The sequence below is a fragment of the Leptonychotes weddellii genome, chromosome 3 (assembly GCF_054177405.1).
Source record: "Leptonychotes weddellii isolate Sample4059 chromosome 3, ASM5417740v2, whole genome shotgun sequence".
Taxonomy (NCBI): domain Eukaryota; kingdom Metazoa; phylum Chordata; class Mammalia; order Carnivora; family Phocidae; genus Leptonychotes; species Leptonychotes weddellii.
The window spans coordinates 87130159-87142559 of record NC_138371.1 but is presented as its reverse complement, the minus strand read 5'-3'; the positions used below and the strand labels follow the sequence as shown (position 1 = coordinate 87142559).

At 41.6% G+C, this 12401-nt stretch overlaps 1 long non-coding RNA gene across 1 annotated transcript in view; it reads left to right on the top strand.

Annotated features, from left to right (window-relative positions):
• The window catches only part of LOC145720573 (uncharacterized), a 152338-nt gene that overhangs the window by 137973 nt on the left and 1964 nt on the right, over window positions 1-12401 (top strand). Inside the window, exons 4-5 of the long non-coding RNA XR_014143639.1 lie at window positions 3940-4131; window positions 7175-7293. This is a non-coding gene — a long non-coding RNA (uncharacterized LOC145720573). The remainder of the gene's footprint in view (window positions 1-3939; window positions 4132-7174; window positions 7294-12401) is intronic.

Sequence of the window (12401 nt, the reverse complement as noted above, 5' to 3'; positions counted from 1 at the left end):
TCCAAAAGGAAATATTTATAGTAAGCCCAGAAAGAGAAGACTCACCATCACTAAGGAGGCCATACACACAAGCCCATCACTGACTTGTTTCCCAGTGCATCTGCTGGGGCTAGGGAACTGATCACAAAACTGTTCACTGGGGGTATTGGGCACAGATGATGCAGAGGAATGGGAGCTCAGAGACATGAAGAAATGAGGAATGTGGCAAGAGGGCAGGAGGAAATGTCTTTCTAGCAAACATAGCCAACAGTGACAGGAAGTAAAGTAAAAACAGGTAATAATTCTATGGGAATAAGGAAATTCAGCGTTTTCTAATCTATGTCTCAAGTCCTGAGGTCATATGACCTGGATCTCCAAAGAGTTCTCTACTATTCTTTGTCAGTTTCACATAATCTTCACTCAGTGGATGCTACAAGGTAACTCCCTTACCCTCTAGAGTAGGTGTCAGCAAATGTCTTTTCTAAAGAATCAGAGAGTAAATATTTTAGGCTTTGTGGGTCCTACTATCCCTGTTACAACTTTGCAACTCGCCAAAGACAATACAAAAACAATGGACATGGCTGTGTTCCAATAAAACTTTATGGACAATAAAATTTGAATTTCATATAGTTCTCACATTTAATGAAATAGCTGTCTTTTTTTTTTTTTTCTTTCAACCATTTAAAATGTAAAAACCATTCTTAGCTTGCAGGCCATACAAAAACAGGTGGCAGGCCAGATTTGACCAGTGGGCCAGAGTTTGCCAGCTGCTGTTAGCGGAAAACAACTAGAATGTACGTTGGAACCATCCTAGGCCATCCACTTACAATGTCATATGGGCTGACATCTCTGATTGCAGAACCACATATTCATTATGATAATTGGTGAGGCCTCAGACCATTTAAGGTCTTCACTGAAAAGTCTACCAAAGTCTTGCTTAATGTCATAATTTTTGTTCTCTGTCTCACCCAAAGCAATTCAAGCGTATGGATTTTGTGGTTAGAATTTAATGTTTAAATCTTTACATAAAAACTGGAAAACTTATCCCATATAATTGGAAACTTAATCTGGGTCTATGTTGAGGAATGTGTTTTTAGAGCAAGGTCTTGACAAAGTAATAACGTCTGCTTCCCTCTAGGGTGATGGCTATCAAAGTGTGGTCACCAGGTCTACAGCATCAGCATCTGGGAACTTAGAAATGTAGATCCTTAGGGCCCACTTTGGACCTACTAAATGAAAAATTGAAGATGTGTCCCAGAAATCTGTGTTTTAACAAGCCCTTCAAGTAGTCCTCGTATATACCAAAGTTTGGAAACTACTCTCCCAGGGAAAATATTTGGACCCTCCAGAAAATAAACATATTAACACTAAGATTTCGGGTTACCACTTCGTAAGAGAAGGCTGATGTGTTTAATTTGCTGGTGGTTGGAAGGCATCCAATTCCTGGTCAAGTCAGGATGGTTCTGGACCAACTTCCCTGCATTACAAGCAGAGAGCACACGTGATGACAAGGTGCCATACTGGATAATCCAGGCACACAGGTGGTCCCAATTTGTTCTTTTCCTTCTCCTTTCCCAGATGTCCCCTCCAACTGATAATATTGACTAGTAGAAGGGACATGAAAGTTATGGGATGACTGTATGGGTGTAAACAGGTTGTAAACAGAGTAAAGGAGTCAAACTGCTATTTTCATGATAGACTTTTTCTAATCAGGGGCCCCATTCTTGAAGTCATATAGTTGTTTTATGGTTGGTAAGTGGCAAGAGGAAATAGACAGTCCTTAAGAAAAGCATCTTTAGTGGCCACAACAGCCCGAGCAATTTCCAGATTAATCTCATCTGTGTAAATGATGTAAGATATTAGTCATGGTAGAAGAGTCAAAATGTATTGGGAATGAGAATATACTGGAGAGGAAAAATAATGCATTGGCCAGGTGAAACAACAGAGACCTGAGTTGGGATCCTGAGTTGGGAACGATGGGATGAACAGGGCTGACATATGCATTAAGGTGGAATAGGTTCTCAACAGAGCAGTAGACTCGTCTGCTCATTTTGAACACAGGTATTAAGGGATCAAAGTGGCCACATAGGAAATTTGACTTTGGTTTTAGCAGGAGGTGCTCTAAGCTGATTTCTCATCTCATTAACAAACACAAACAGATGGGACTTCTACAAGGGTCAAATCCAAGCTGGATGGTGCTTGTGTCTTAGTCATTGTTAGTTTTTGACTGAAGTTTGTCCAGATAGGAAGATCTGGTCCATATATACCATGTTCAAAGTGTAGAACATCACTATATTTAATTTACAAAGTAAGTCTCAATTCAATATACATATAAGCCAAGGAGGAAGGAATGTTCCTTCATGAAGGGTTCAGGGATAGTTTGAAGTCATCTAGTGAGATGATGGCTGACTGCTTTCTTTTGGTTCTTATAGCAATAATCATCTCACCCGATAGTGGACAGCATAAACAAATGACAACGTTAAATAAGAAACCCAAGTGTAAGAAAACTGTGTATTTCTGTCTGTGACGGGATGAAGGATTGGCAGGTGAAAGCAGGAGAAATTTTACTAGGAATGGTTGAAGCAAGCTGGAAGGATATCCTATGTTCTGTTTAAGTATAGGGCCAACATGTGGGAGTTGTAGACATCTCATGGGACATCGGTTTTTCCAATGCCCTGGGTTTTAAAATAGTAGCAATATAGTGGATGGGGTTTAGAGAAGAGTTAACTATATAGTGTGAGGTTATGACCCATTATTCTTGTAAGCTTTTAACTTGGAGGATCTTAAATTTAGCTTCCTCCCTTTTGTTAGGTTTTAAATCTTATTGTGCTGTGCCCATGGATGGCTGCTTGAATGAATTCAATAGTCAGTCTTGGCTTCTTACTGAGGGCTGCATTTGGATTCTTTCAGAAACCTTGGGAAACTGTCCATAGACAAAATTTTAGAGAATGTCCCACACAGGGCCTTCAATATTCTCCACCATGAAAAATTGCCTGTAGAATTTCTATTCAAGGATAAGACAAAGATAGGCAATTCCCATCCATAACGTTTGCCAGGGCCTGGGGTAAAAGTACAAACAGATATCTGCATACTATTTCTACAAATATTTAAATATTATAAACCGAAGTAGCAAACTATTAAATAAAAGATGTTCTATCATACTATCTAGAAAAAAACGTACTTTCATAATGACCTGGAAGCACATATTCAAGTCAAAATTCTCAGACTCCTCAAAATTCCCTATCAAACTCGGGGACATGGAGAGAATCAGGCTCAGGTCTGGCCTTACTCTTCCCAGCCCTGCTCTGTTGCATAGTCCCATGGACTTCTTCATACATAGAGACCCCAGCCATATAGCTAAGAACCCCCTTCTCCCCATATACTCATTGTGGGCCTAGGAGAGTGAATACCAACAGTATTCACAATCAAGAGCAAACCCAGGAGAGAGGACTGTGCAGGTTCCCGAAGCAGGCTTAGGTCCATTTGTGCAAGGAATTCTGGGGTTCCAGGTACCCAGAGCATGATCTAAAAGATGGTAGTGATAGAGGTGGTGTGGGCTTCTGGAAGACAACTAGGGTGACCAAACTGATTTGTCTAGATCTGCCTTGCTTTTAACTCTGAATGTCCCATGTTCTGGGAAACAGTTCATCAGGATGCTAAAAGTCCCACTTTTCAATCTTGTGCCAAAAGATTAAAGGAAAAGTACAAAACCCATAGGAGAGCCCTCGAAATAGAAGCTGAAAGTAACACTGTTTTTAGTCTCAAATGAATATGGTGTAGATTATCCATCTTCCATAATCGCTGTCACTGGTTCCGCCCCCCAAAAAAGAGGAAGACTTTCCTAAAGTTATTCTGTCTGACTTCTGTTTATACTCCACTAATTTTTGGATAATTATCTCTAATATAAAACTAGTGGGTATACTTTCCTCATGTCACGTATTAATTCTTTTCTATTCCAAGCTAGCCTATCACAGAACTGAGGAATTCTGGAGGAATCTAAAATTCTTCGGATTGGGGGACGAGGATGTGTGGCGGGTTGGCCTCAGGAAGAATCAACACTCACCCTTGTTGAGGCTCAAAGCTCCTGCCAGGAGAGTTTGAACCTTCTCTTCTGTAAGATCTGCTACATCAAAAATGCTTTCAAGCTTTGTGGTGAGTCTTTCCAGTTTCTTTCTAAGTTTTGGGAACATTGTAGCCATGGTTACTACTTTAGACTCAGCCCAGGAGACACAGGATCCTGAGGGACAGGATAACAAAAGGATTTTGACAAAGGGGTTCTTAGGCTATAAGTTAATCTATAGAATTATCAACATCGAACGAAATAACATTCATTCAGTGGTAGCCTCCGTATCTGTGTCATAGGCACCCAAGAAGGACTCTTACTCATTTATTGTGAAAAATAGAACTACCTAGTGTTTCTGAATGATCTGTCCCAGCTGCTAACTCAGAAAAGGAAGGGGTGAGCCCTGGCACTTCCACAGCCAACTTCCCCGACCCAGGGAACCCAAAGGGGGCTGGACACATCAGAAGCGCAGCTCTTGGCTGGATTTGCCAGCACTGTTACCAAGCAAACTTGGATAAACTCGCAGTAAGAGAAGCCAATAACTCAAGAGATGAGGGCTTGGAAAAGAAGAAGGGAGAAATTGATTTCAGGTCCTGGCAGTAGGGGGAGGTGGCAGTAACCCACCTCTCTACCTGCTAGATGAACCCTACAGGTTTATAGAGAGGTTTGGGAGAGAACGCGTGGTTGTTGGGGGGGGGGGTGGTCAGTGTGTGTTCAGCTCACATTCGTGAGCCAGGAAGGGGACATGTGGGGAGTGGTCTCCTAGGCATTCCATTGCTGTCAGGGCTTTTCTGGCTTGGCAGTTGGAATGTTTTGATCATTGCAAAACACCTTCATCCGTGCCTCAAGAAAGTGCAGGGAAAAATTAGAACAATAGGTTTTAATCAGAGCATGAGTTAGACAATCTTGTCTATTTCTGGTTTTAACTGTTGAGGTCTCTAGTTAAGTAAGAGGGCTTGCTGACACGAGGGCGAAAAGCTCAGTATTTTGTGTTCATTTTATCTGCATATTGTTCTCTAAGGGTCTTCTTCAGCTCTTATCAAGGTGCTGAGGCCAGGAAAGAGTCCCAGGGCCATACTCTTATGGGGCTGTGGTGATAAGAGCTGGGGAAGGCTTTTTCAGGTAACTGAGGAGGCCTTTTTTTTTTTTTGAGAGTTGAGTCAAGCTTTGCACACTTTCTAGGGTATTTGCATGGGAAGCACTCAAAAATCTTCTGTCTCAGATAAGCTTCTCTTCCCGCTTTGACTCCATCTGCTCAAGATGAATATTCCACAGGTTTTCCCCATGTTATGGACCATCAAAAGGAAAGCATGATTTCAAGTCCTCCCTTTCCATATTTTAACAAACTTTACAGACCAGGTAGTCTAGTGGCTTAGCATGAACTAAGCAGTTATGGGAATCTTTTTAAAAATCCTTGGACCCAGCCGTGCCCTATGTATGGTCAATCCATTTAGACCAGGGATGAAAGTGGGGCACGCAAATGTTTTACAGAGTTATTGGGGAGGAAAAATTTGTCTTTACCTTTCAAGGTATTTTTGGCTGGTCTAAGAATTAAACTGATATGAGACAGATTAACAGGAGAAAATGGAATTTAGTTATGTACTTACAAGGGCTCCTTAAGAATATGAGGCCCATGGGGGCACCTGGGTGGATCAGTCTGTTAAGTGTCTGCCTTCGGTTCAGGTCATGATCTCAGGGTCCTGGGATCGAGCCCCGCATCGGGCTCCCTGCTCGGTGGGGAGTCTGCTTCTCCCTCTCCCTCTGCCCCTCACACTGCTCGTGCTCTCTCTCTCTCAAATAAATAAAATCTTAAAAAAAAAAAAAAAAGATTATGAGGCCCCACAGGCAGGCAGGCAATTGAGGCTTATGTGCCATCTGGAGCTAAGGAGAAGGGGTAGGGAACTGGGACTTCAGAGATAAGGAAGACAATTCATAGGAAGATGGAAAAGAGTAAATGTTTAGTAAACAAATGTTTGCTGGGCCATCCAGAAACAATGGGACATTAAGAGGAATTTTAACAAAGTTGCTCCCTGTCTATCACCCCTAGTAGTTCATATTATAATGTGGTTACCTATGGTGGTGGCTCCCTTCCTAGGGCAGATCCTCTATCTAAATTCTTTCAGGCAGTTAGGGGGAAGGTGAAAGATTCTTCCTTTTGTTTTGTAAAAATAATCAGGCTGAAATAATCCACCTGCCAAAGGGACACCTTTTGCTTCCTTACAGGTTCTTCCAGAAAAGATACCATAGGTAGAAATGGGTGACAAACAATAAAAACCAGGACAGCCTCAATTTCTGACCAGAATTGAAATGACCAGGCTTTCCAAACTGAAACTGTGTGGGACCCCGGGCAGTAAAGGGAAGTCAAGAGCAGGAACTGAAAGTCCGGCAGTGGGAGGCGACCGTGCCTGCCTTTGGTCCCCATGGTGCTGTCTCCTTCACTGGCCTCCAGGGTCACAAAGCTACAGAACCTGCTGACTACGTCAGTCAGATTGGAGGAGAAAAATACTAGTGCCTCATATTTTCGAGTAAATTCTGTCATTCCCTAAAATCAGCAAGCAGGGCAAACAAAGAAGGAGGAAGCACATTATTTCCCGAAAGCAAGTACTTCATTTCCCTGGTCTGTTACCATTTTAAAGCGGGGGTCAGCAAACCTTCTTCATAAAGGGCCAGAGAGTAAATATGTTTTAGGCTTTCCGGGCCATCTGGTCTCCATCGTGGCTACTTAACCCCGCTGTTGTAGTGGGAAAGCAGCATAGAATGAGTGGGGATGTGTTGCAACAAAACTCTGTGGACACTAAAACTTGAATTTCATATAATTTTCACATCAGGAAATATTCTTTTGATTTTTTTCAAAAGAATCAAAAAGTTTGAAAACCATTGTCACTACATTATATGCTTTAAAATGGTTAACATACTGCATGGAGCACTGGGTGTTATACGAAAACAATGGATCATAGATCACCACATCAAAAACCAATGATGTATTGTATGGTGACTAACATAACATAATAAAATTAAAAAATAAAATAAAATAAAAATGCAAAAAAAAAAATAAAATGGTTAATGTGGCTTTTTTAAGTTTTTATTTGTTTTATTTTTTTTTAAGATTTTATTTATTTATTTGTCAGAGAGAGCCAGCACAAGCAGGGGGAATGGCAGGGAAGAGGGAGAAGCAGACTTCCCGCTCAGCAAGAAGCTGAGGGATCAGGACCTGAGCCGAAGGCAGACGCTTAACGGACTGAGCCACCCAGGTGCCCTAAAATTTTTATTTTAATCACAAGTGCACTCTTTAATCCCTATTGTGTATCTCACCCATCCCCCACCCACCTCCCCTCTGGTAACTGTCAGTTTGTTCTCTAGAGTTAAGAGTCTGTTTCTTGCTCTGTGTCTCCTCTTTTTGTCCCCTTTGCTCATTTGTTTCATTTCTTAAATTCCACATATGAATGAAATCATATGGTATTTGTCTTTCTCTGACTGACTTCTTTCACTTAGCATAATACCCTCTAGTTCCATCCATGGCATTACAAATGGCAAGACTGCATTCTTATTTATGACTGAATAATATTCCATGGTGTTTATATACCACAGTTTCTTTATCCATTCATCAATAGTGGACACTTGGGCTACTTACATATGTAGGCTATTGTAAATAATGTTGCTCTAAACGTAGGGGTGCACGTATCCCTTTGAATTAGTGTTTTTGTATTCTTTGGGTAAATACCAAGTAGCGTGATTGCTGAATCATAAGATAGTTCTATTTTTAACTTTTTGAGGAACATCCATACTGTTTCCCAAAATGGCTGCACCAATTTACACTTCCAGGTTAATGGTTCATTTTTATGCTACAAGAATTTCAGCTCAATAAAAAAAAAAAAAAAAAAAAAATTTAAGCCATTTTAGCTTATGTGCTATACAGAAATGGAGACTGGCCTGATTTTGCCCATGGGCTGTTATTTGTCGACTCCTGCCTTAAAGACACAAACATTATTTTAGATACCTTTATGTAGAACTAGATTAATACTTAATACATTATTTTATTTAAGATCTACTAAGTAAGTTATGTGTGATAATATTTTTTAGAGATGCATACATTCATTAATCTTCCCAAGATTAGATCCCACAACCAGTCAATGACAATATAAGGATTTGAATCTTAGGTCTTATTTCTGCATAACTTTTCTTTATGAAAATTATAAAAGCTAACATATAGTGAGTGTTCAACATGTGCCTGGCACTTTAAAAGCATTAGATCAGTGCTTCTAAACCAGAGACACTTTTGCCCTCTGGGGGACATGTGGCAATGTCTGGAAACATTGTTGGTTGACACGGTGTGGGGAAAGGATGCTTACTTGCATGTAGCAGGTAGAGGCCAGGGATGCAAACATCCCACAATGTATAGAACAGCCCCTCACAGCAAGGAGATGTCCATCATGCTGAGACTAGGAAACCCTACCTTAGATGTATTATCTGATTTAATCTTCAGAACAACAATAAGAGGTAAGTGTCATTATTATTCCCCATTGAACAGATGAAGAAACTGAGGTGTGGTGGAGCTAAGTAACCTGCCCAATGTCACCCAGGCAGCAAACTGAATTTAAACCCTGGCAAACTGGCTTCCCCATGCTATATTTCAGAGTCACTATGGAAGTTTGTAACTATGCATTAATTGGTGGGATTATTTTATTCCCCCCGAGACCAAATGAGGCTCAGACCATAGTCTTATCATTCTCTTCTTATCATTGTATCCCCAGCACCTAGCCAGGGACCAGCTCCATGGTAGATACTCAGTGAACGAACAAATGAATGAATGAATGAACATATACATTATACACAGGTGACTTCAGAATCTCTACTTTATCATCCCTGGAACTTTCCATTTTTCTCTCTTTCTTGATAGACAGGTAAGTAAAATAATAGGTAGGTAGGTAGACAGATAGATACATACATACATACATACGTAGACAGATACATAGAGATCCACATAAGTAGATTCTTCACAGAACTGAAAGTCATCCCTTTCCCTTCCAAAAACTCTTTTCCTCCAGTTTTGGAGAGAACTATTTTTAAATCTTACTGCACACATTTCTTCTCCTTAAACACTGAGCTGAATAATTAAACTCAAACATTTACTTAGTGCTTTGAAACTCACAGAGGACTTTCTATCTATATGATCTTGTCTTCACAAGAACGCTGTAGCAGGTGTTCTACTATTATTATACACCTCACCCCCATCTGGTACATGTGAAACTGGGACTCTGAGAGGGACAGTGACTTGCTGAAGGTCACACAGCCAGTGCGTGGCAGAACTGGGGCTGACCGCCATGCCTCCCTCATTTTCTCTTCACGTACGCCTGCTCCTGCTTCCAGTTAGTTAACTGTGCCTTGAGATTCAGGGTCTCCTGCCCCTGGCTTGCCACATGGAGGATCCACTGGGCTGCAAAGCCACAGCAAGTGGTTATGCTCCCAAATATTTCCAGGTGCTGTGTTTTCTGCGCACGTGCATTTATTATGTGTGATGTCTCAGTATCTTCTTCCCTCAATCTTGGAGTCAGCATGCCTGTCTTCAGCAGCCTCCCCTGACACCCCCACACCCACTGTATTCCCGAGGTTCTCCAGAGAAACAGAACAAGCAGGATATATACATAGGAAGAGATTTCTTGTGAGCAGCTGGAGGCTGGAAGTCCCATGCCTGCCTTCTGCAGGCTGGAGGCCCAGGAGAGCCGGCGGTGTAATTCCCACCTGTGCCCAGAGACATGAGAACCAGAGGGGCCAATGGCGTGAATCCCAGTCCAAGGCCAGGAGAAGATGGATATCCCAGGATTAAGGGATATCTATCAGGCGAACTCTCTATCAGGCAGGAAACAAGGGGCAAATCCCTCCTTCCTTGGCCTTTTGTTTTCTTCAGGCCCTCAAGGAATCAGGTGATGCCCACTTGCACTGAGGAGGTCCACAGACATTACTGAGTCCACAGATTTGAATCTCCTCCGGAAACACCCACACAGACATACCTAGAAATAATGTTTCATCTGGGCATCCCCTGGCCCAGTCAAGTGGACGCATAAAGCTAACCATCACATATCCCAGTCCCATCTAATCTGATGCTCCTTGTACCTACTTCAAGATTGAGAGCCAGCTATTTGGACTGATCAAAGTTATACCCAGTAAAAAAGTGAGCAGGTTTGAGTGAAGGCCTGAGACTGGTCTTTTGAGTAAGGAGTGAGAGCTTTCGTGCCTGGTCTTTAATTAGTTGTCATGTAGCTGAGTGTGCAGGATAAAGAGAGCGAACTCAATAATTTGCACTCTGGGTCAGGAGGCCACCAAAGATGGGGTTTGGTAGAGCTCCCGAGGTTGGCCACCAGGAAACAGGCAGCTAAACAATGCGTAGCCTGGGGTTTCTACAAAGGATAGAATTAGCCTCAGAGGCAGGAAATGTTCAGGCCAGCTCTCAAGTCTGGCTCAATGATTTATCTAGGAAATGCTCTCTGCAGCCTGGGGTAGCTGTGGGAGCAAAGTTCCAGCTTGGTTGTTTCTCCAAAAGAACCTGGGATTCCTGCCATCTACCACAAAACCATCCCCCCAGCCCGTCTAGATTTAAAGAGACTTCTCGACCTGAAAAACTCCCTGCTTCCGAATCAGTGTGATTTGGATGGAGGCAGAGGTCTTCCTACGAAGGACCCACATAGAATCCATATGGCCCAGGGTTTCGGATGGTGTTAGTGGTGTATATTAGTGTAACTACTGCACAGATTAGAGCAAAGGATGCACATGAAGGATTCAATACCGTGCTTGAACATTCACTCAGTTATTATTATCACTGCTTTGACTATTTTAGTACTTACTATTCCATAGAGGACAGTCTATTAAATCCATGCCAGTAACTCCATAGCCTTCAGGCAGCTTCCTGATGGAAAGCACCTTCCGTTTTGTTTCTTGCAGTGATGTCTGGACCAGAGACCCTTAGAAGCGATGTGTGCAAAATTAAATATAATGTAAGCAATGCACTAGCATCACATATTTCCTATGTGCTGGGCGCTTTGTAAGTTTTACAGGGGTTAACTCATTTAATCCTCACGTCACTAAGAGGCAGATAGTATTACTATCCCCATTGTACAAGTAAGAGAAAGAAGGCACAAATCTACTCAGTTACTAACTTGTGCTGTCAGGATCACATTTCATATTTCATGTGCCTAGAGCAGCCTCCTTTTAACCCCACACCCTCCTCCCCTCCTCCCCCAGATCTACTCACAGTTGAAATCGCATTGAGATTTTGAGGTAGATTTCTGATAACGACCTCCTCCCAAGTGACCTTTCATGATCTTGCTGACTCAGTGGGTTTCTTCCCTCCTGAGAATCCTCCAGAATGTTCTTCCTTCCTCTGCCTTGTGCCCCAAACTTGACTCCGCCTTGTCACATGGCTATTTGTGATTTTGTCTCTATTCTCCTGGAGAGCTTGTCAAAGCACAGGTGTGAAACCAACTAAAGTGTACTGACATGAGTTGTGGGTTCATGATCAGCATTTTCAAAAGTAAAGAAGAATAGAATAAGAATAGCATAGAATAGAAATAAGAGTATAATAGAATAAAGGAAAATATCAGAATGTGTGTCCCCTATAAGGAGAGCAAGATCATTTCGTGAGATGTTTGCATCAGTGGGGTGTGTGAGTGTGAGTGTGTGCACGCACATGCACACATGCTGTGTAGCAACATAAAAGATAATTCTACAGGAGTTATTGTTTCCTGAGTATAGAGTTTCAGCTTCACAAGGTGAAGAGTTCTGGAGATCTGTTACACACCAGTGTGAAGTACTTACCACTAGTGAACTTAAAAATGGCGAGGATGGCAAATTTTATATTATGTGGGTTTGTTACCACAATGAATTATAAATTTTTAAAAAGATATTTCTTACTATATACCAAGGCCCCAAAAGTTTGAGAAACGCTGTTCTACTAGATTGAAATCATTTTAGGGCTTAGAATGTGTATGATTTATCTTTAATTTTAAGTAACATGCACCTAACACAGCAACACAGCTCAGAGTAAGCACATTAAATGGCCCCTAAAGACTTCATCAAGATAAAAAGCTTTTGCGCAGCAAAAGAAACAGTCAACAAAACGAAAAGACAACCTACAGAACGGGAGAAGATATTTGCAAATGGCATATCAGATAAAGGGCTAGTATCCAAAATCTATAAAGAACTCATCAAACTCAACACCCAAAGAACAAATGATCCAATCAAGAAATGGGCAGAAGACATGAACAGACATTTTTCCAAAGAAGACATCCAAATGGCCAACAGACACATGAAAAAGTGCTCAACATCACTCGGCATCAGGGAAATCCAAATCAAAACCTCAATGAGA